We start from the raw sequence: 7,638 nt of genomic DNA on the forward strand, positions 1-7,638 counted from the left end.
TAGAGAATTTATAAATAAGGGAACGAACACATTCATCATACACGCACAGCACTAAATGACACCAAATTTGAATTAACTGCAATGTGCGTACGCACACTTTAATACAAAGAGCAAAAGTTTGACAGTAAATACACAAATAGCTTCACAAAATCTGCTAATTAAATATTACTGCATTGCCTAAATATTTTAGACGGTTCCGATAAACGTAACCGCGGTCGAAATATGCAGGTAAGGCAAGGGGAAACTGAAACCTGGCTGTTTGTGCGTGTAAGGCAGATGTACTATACCGGACGTAACGCTGTCGAACTGCAGCAACAAACGTGGCGACAAACTTCAGACGGCTTGGTTTCCAGGGGTGGCTCACATCACGAGGACGCTGTACAGTACTATAGCTGACACCAGGACGACCAGAGAGTGAATTCTCAATCCGGAGTTCAATGGTGACGTTATCTGTGTTATACCGTACTTCTGGTGGATCGTCCAACACGCCAACCAAGGCACGCTTTCTTGTTCAATTTATTGTGCACCATATGTAAATCAAGATGACACCCCTTTGTTTACACTGCTCATTTCTAATTGGTCGAAACCAGAAGAATTGCGAGAAACTACCACATCAGGTGCGACAGGAATGTTATGCAAACTGACAGAAATGCAAAACCGAGTTTGTTGACCCGGCTAACCAAATTCACCAAAGTTTATTGACCTCAAATTCATTCTGATTCTCGGGAATCAAGTCTTCGATACCATAGTATTTGGAGACAAATCTCACCCCAGGTAAATTCTTTGTCGTCCAATCAGGCTGCTCCCCTTGCGAAGAATGTAACAATTCGTGCATGCAATACATGTATTAAGTATTTCTTTATTTCTCCACCTATAACAAGTCACAAAGTATTCCCCTTTCTATGTAAATCATGTATGCATTTAAAAGCTTATAAGCCTAACAGGGAGGGCGTAATACTTGGAAATAAATTAAACTTTGGATTCCTGACAGGGACAATATTCTTCATCTTCACCTTCATTGCAGTCAACGATTCCATCACACTCCCAGGAACCATATATACATGTACCATCATTACAAATGAAGTCATCCGAGGCACAGTAGGAATAAGAGTATGAATATGAATATGGGGGACAATATGCTTCATCTTCACCTCCATTGCAGTCATTCATTCCATCACACTCCCAGGAACCATTTATACATGTACCATCATCACAAATGAAGTCATCCGAGGCACAGTAGGAATAAGAGTATGAATATGAATATGGGGGACAATATTCTTCATCTTCACCTTCATTGCAGTCAACGATTCCATCACACTCCCAGGAACCATATATACATGTACCATCATCACAAATGAAGTCATCCGAGGCACAGTAGGAATAAGAGTATGAATATGAATATGGGGGACAATATTCTTCATCTTCACCTTCATTGCAGTCAACGATTCCATCACACTCCCAGGAACCATATATACATGTACCATCATCACAAATGAAGTCATCCGAGGCACAGTAGGAATAAGAGTATGAATATGAATATGGGGGACAATATTCTTCATCTTCACCTTCATTGCAGTCAACGATTCCATCACACTCCCAGGAACCATATATACATGTACCATCATTACAAATGAAGTCATCCGAGGCACAGTAGGAATAAGAATATGAATATGAATATGGGGGACAATATTCTTCATCTTCACCTTCATTGCAGTCATTCATTCCATCACACTCCCAGGAACCATATATACATGTACCATCATTACAAATGAAGTCATCCGAGGCACAGTAGGAATAAGAGTATGAATATGAATATGGGGGACAATATTCTTCATCTTCACCTTCATTGCAGTCAACGATTCCATCACACTCCCAGGAACCATATATACATGTACCATCATCACAAATGAAGTCATCCGAGGCACAGTAGGAATAAGAGTATGAATATGAATATGGGGGACAATATTCTTCATCTTCACCTTCATTGCAGTCAACGATTCCATCACACTCCCAGGAACCATATATACATGTACCATCATCACAAATGAAGTCATCCGAGGCACAGTAGGAATAAGAGTATGAATATGAATATGGGGGACAATATTCTTCATCTTCGCCTCCATTGCAGTCATTCATTCCATCACACTCCCAGGAACCATATATACATGTACCATCATTACAAATGAAGTCATCCGAGGCACAGTAGGAATAAGAGTATGAATATGAATATGGGGGACAATATTCTTCATCTTCACCTTCATTGCAGTCAACGATTCCATCACACTCCCAGGAACCATATATACATGTACCATCATCACAAATGAAGTCATCCGAGGCACAGTAGGAATAAGAGTATGAATATGAATATGGGGGACAATATTCTTCATCTTCACCTTCATTGCAGTCAACGATTCCATCACACTCCCAGGAACCATATATACATGTACCATCATCACAAATGAAGTCATCCGAGGCACAGTAGGAATAAGAGTATGAATATGAATATGGGGGACAATATTCTTCATCTTCACCTTCATTGCAGTCAACGATTCCATCACACTCCCAGGAACCATATATACATGTACCATCATTACAAATGAAGTCATCCGAGGCACAGTAGGAATAAGAATATGAATATGAATATGGGGGACAATATTCTTCATCTTCACCTTCATTGCAGTCATTCATTCCATCACACTCCCAGGAACCATATATACATGTACCATCATTACAAATGAAGTCATCCGAGGCACAGTAGGAATAAGAGTATGAATATGAATATGGGGGACAATATTCTTCATCTTCACCTTCATTGCAGTCAACGATTCCATCACACTCCCAGGAACCATATATACATGTACCATCATCACAAATGAAGTCATCCGAGGCACAGTAGGAATAAGAGTATGAATATGAATATGGGGGACAATATTCTTCATCTTCACCTTCATTGCAGTCAACGATTCCATCACACTCCCAGGAACCATATATACATGTACCATCATCACAAATGAAGTCATCCGAGGCACAGTAGGAATAAGAGTATGAATATGAATATGGGGGACAATATTCTTCATCTTCGCCTCCATTGCAGTCATTCATTCCATCACACTCCCAGGAACCATATATACATGTACCATCATTACAAATGAAGTCATCCGAGGCACAGTAGGAATAAGAGTATGAATATGAATATGGGGGACAATATTCTTCATCTTCACCTTCATTGCAGTCAACGATTCCATCACACTCCCAGGAACCATATATACATGTACCATCATCACAAATGAAGTCATCCGAGGCACAGTAGGAATAAGAGTATGAATATGAATATGGGGGACAATATTCTTCATCTTCACCTTCATTGCAGTCATTCATTCCATCACACTCCCAGGAACCATATATACATGTACCATCATTACAAATGAAGTCATCCGAGGCACAGTAGGAATAAGAGTATGAATATGAATATGGGGGACAATATTCTTCATCTTCACCTTCATTGCAGTCAACGATTCCATCACACTCCCAGGAACCATATATACATGTACCATCATCACAAATGAAGTCATCCGAGGCACAGTAGGAATAAGAGTATGAATATGAATATGGGGGACAATATTCTTCATCTTCACCTTCATTGCAGTCAACGATTCCATCACACTCCCAGGAACCATATATACATGTACCATCATTACAAATGAAGTCATCCGAGGCACAGTAGGAATAAGAGTATGAATATGAATATGGGGGACAATATTCTTCATCTTCACCTTCATTGCAGTCATTCATTCCATCACACTCCCAGGAACCATATATACATGTACCATCATTACAAATGAAGTCATCCGAGGCACAGTAGGAATAAGAGTATGAATATGAATATGGGGGACAATATTCTTCATCTTCACCTTCATTGCAGTCAACGATTCCATCACACTCCCAGGAACCATATATACATGTACCATCATCACAAATGAAGTCATCCGAGGCACAGTAGGAATAAGAGTATGAATATGAATATGGGGGACAATATTCTTCATCTTCACCTCCATTGCAGTCATTCATTCCATCACACTCCCAGGAACCATATATACATGTACCATCATTACAAATGAAGTCGTCCCAGGCACAACGATCATATTGCTGTAGAGGTAGAATTATGATTGTTAATGTATGTAAATGATAATAATAACCTACCCAACCATTAATTCGTTGTATAAAAATCAGGCAGGGGAATTCACAAGTATAGAAAAACAAAACAAACAAACAACTGACAGCAATCGACAGAACAATCCAAGTATGTTTCACAAATAGTCAATAAGTGAAATTATATAGACCCTATAGTATACATAAACTGATGTCACGTGTCATGAATAATATGACCAAATCCTACTACATCTTGTGTATCATATAATTTGAATGAAATCATCATCGGAAAAGTGACAATGTGCCATCTTTGTAACAGTATCATTGTATTTTACTACAACTTTATTTTATTAGCAAACAAACCTTTGAATATTAAGGCAAGTAGTTTTCTTCAAAATTCTTAATTTTATTGTTTGAACGAGAGAAGACAATGTCCTTTTAAAAGTCTATATATGTGCTACAGATCCGGGTACAGAGTGTAGGATATTGCTGTAAAAGTGTAAATGATAATGAAATTAAAATCAATAGTAAATAGATGACCTTAAGGGTCAAATTTATGGCACAGATTAGGTATAAATCAGAAGAAGCAGATTTTACACTTTCCTCAACTGGATAAATCATTAGAATATAATCACGAAATTTAGTATTGCTGTTGGAAAGTACATTTGTTTGTTTTGTGTATTTGTGTAAAAATTCAAATAAAGAAACAAATTAGCCAGGAATGGGACGAAGCTTGTCTATTCTCCAAATTCAACATACGTGTTTATAAATAGGTAACTAAATAATTCACATGGTGATAGGTGACCACACTGTGTTTGGTAAACATCTGGTTGAACCTATGATTCACTATATTATGGCAATAGGGAGAAACAATTCTGACTAGGTCCTAGAAATGATTCTATTGTGCCTAACCCGTTTTGTCTGCACTATAAGTGAATGACTAACAGCTGAGTTCATTTATTACTGAATAGCATGGGTAACCAATCATGTAAGGGGAGTAAATATAAAGGTAGATAGATAGATAGATAGATACTGGGAGCATTGTCGTTTCTGAACATTTTTGTGTGTGAACCAATCGGGGGCAGGTTCTAAGATAATGGTGTGAGTTTCAACAGTCAGCACAAGGGGTAACCATGCGTAAGCCGGGACTGCAACGGTCAACACTAGGGTAGAAAGGCGTATTATTGGAATATTATTACCTGTCATCAATATATGTATTTATATATAATAATTTATTATTCTTCAACATTACAACTTTGCGTCGCATTGTTTCAGTGTAACCTATCTGTAACTATTGGAATTAACGATTCAAACCACGACAAACTTTTGCTCTTGATTAATTCAATCGAAAGGTATTTATTTACAGTATAATGTAGAAAACACTAGTGTTGAGGTGAGGGGTCTCTGGTGAGCGTGCAGATGACACTTGCACGTGGAGGTGCCGGTTTCGTCCCCAAGAAATACACATTAGTTTATTACAGATAGTCCAGCTTTATTCAGTCAGCTGAGGTAACCCTTACTGCTCACTTCACTCTTTCTCTCTTACAAACGCCATCATAAATCTCTAAGACGTGGCAGAGTAAACATGCGATCAGCCAATCGCTGCAGTCGTTGGCACGATCACGTGATTACTAGGGATGCGTCTCATGGTTGAAGTCTTGCAAAGTCGCCACTACTAAATACACTTAGTGAAAAATTGTGTATCAAATTCTTGTAATATATGTTTATATTATCTACCCTAACCATGCAAGTTGTTGATTCTAAACAACACTGCCAAAACGTGGGATCTAAACGTGCGTACATAATGTCGTCATGGTAAAATATGTGCCCTCTAACAAATTTGAGCTGACTTCTAGCTCAAGTGGAAAGATCTATAATTACTAAATATTGCCGAGTTGAAACCTTAAAAACTTCAAAGACTATGTGTTGCAAATTCCCTGTCTACTGGAAATGTTTAAATTTACCAACATGAGGAAACTCACAAAGTTATTAAATATCAGTTCAAAACGTAATATATCAACATCACAAAAAAACGTTCATAAAATCGAAGCTATTTACTTTTATTTTCTAAATTCAAAGGGCGGTAGTCGTCGAGCCACGCATGCTTGAGATATATGGATCTCATATGAACAAAGATGGCGACTGTGACTGTTGCGCAGATCAACAAGTACAAACTGAGACGTTATCAATCTTTAATTAGATATTTTTTAGGTGATTGGTGGGTATCGAAGGAGTCACCGGCGGTGATTAGTGCTAAGTTAAAGCGCGGTGGTCGTCGCGCATCGCGTGTTCGAATTTTATGTAAATAAACAATGTATTTTACACGCGTTGTATACATCGCTATGAGTCCCATATCGAACAGGACGCGGCACGACGACTGCCGCCCTTTAAACTTTATACTTGTGATTTCCATTAGAAGAGCGCATTGGATTGTGGGAAAATCAATGTTTATCAACACAAATGTCGCACGTGTGACTGCCGCCCTTTAATTTGGCATAATAGTTTTATTATTATCATAAGCCCTTTAAATGTCCTAAAGTGAACACGCCGTCTCAGTGACTATATGGAAATAAGCAATACGATGTACTTAGCTATGATAATACGCGGCGACAAATACCGACCATCACCAGAGATAATCAGTGAAAATGCTTTATAGATCAGGTGATTCTGTCAACTCTTTTCAAAAGGTTGACTACAGGCATGGATGTGGCTGGAGATGTTGAAACCACCGGGACATTTCGCTATCGCTTAGTTTTAGCACTGATACAGAATGAATTTTTGAAAGCGATCCCGAAAATGCGTGAGATTAATATACGGTATACGCGGCAGTCCAGATTGCGTTTGGTCCGGCGAATGACAATTTTGAATAAAGTTCACAAAACTGGATTCGATGCTCGCTGTGCGAATGACATAAGGAACTTCCCTGCTTCCAGGATACCGATTCTGCGCAGGATACCAACTGTGCGATGGGATCCCGAAAGCTGCGGTACGGCAATTAAGCAACGTTGAAGTAAATAGGCTTTTCTTCATAATAAATAGGTTTTTTTTCATGTAATATTGTCACCACGATAATGCGCTAATATTCTACAAACCCATAAGAACATACTTACTCGATCGGCTAAATCGACTTGACCATCTTCTCGGACGTTTCCCTCTTCCACACGCCTTGCCAGACTCTCTATTGCAGGTGTTCCATAAATGAACGTTGCTACCACTAAGCATAGGACGATCAGTATTGCACGTTTCATCTTCAATTCTGGTTTACTTGACAAGGTTGCAAGTATGCTTGGGACTGGATGAAAGTACAGCGGAAGCAAGCATTTAATTGCATTCTAACTAACTATCGAGTAAACAAATTGGTACAAATTAGTAAGCAAACATGTCGGCCATATTACGTAAAATACGCCTTTTTTATATTTAGTGATGCTTGCACGCAATATACCGTTTGTTTGCGCATTATTACAGGTAGGTAAACAACTATAATATATT

The 7,638-nt window shown here is 38.6% G+C and overlaps 1 long non-coding RNA gene across 1 annotated transcript; it reads right to left on the bottom strand.

Moving 5' to 3' along the window:
• Positions 1-4,536: 4,536 nt before the first annotated feature.
• On the bottom strand, positions 4,537-7,434 carry LOC146735411 (uncharacterized). Its single transcript, XR_014931059.1, has 2 exons — positions 7,260-7,434; positions 4,537-4,638 (listed from the first exon to the last, which is right to left on the bottom strand). It is a non-coding gene; the product is annotated as an uncharacterized LOC146735411 (long non-coding RNA).
• Between the last annotated feature and the right edge of the window lie 204 nt (positions 7,435-7,638).

The sequence above is a fragment of the Saccoglossus kowalevskii genome, chromosome 12 (genome assembly GCF_978046115.1).
Source record: "Saccoglossus kowalevskii chromosome 12, keSacKowa6.1, whole genome shotgun sequence".
Taxonomy (NCBI): domain Eukaryota; kingdom Metazoa; phylum Hemichordata; class Enteropneusta; family Harrimaniidae; genus Saccoglossus; species Saccoglossus kowalevskii.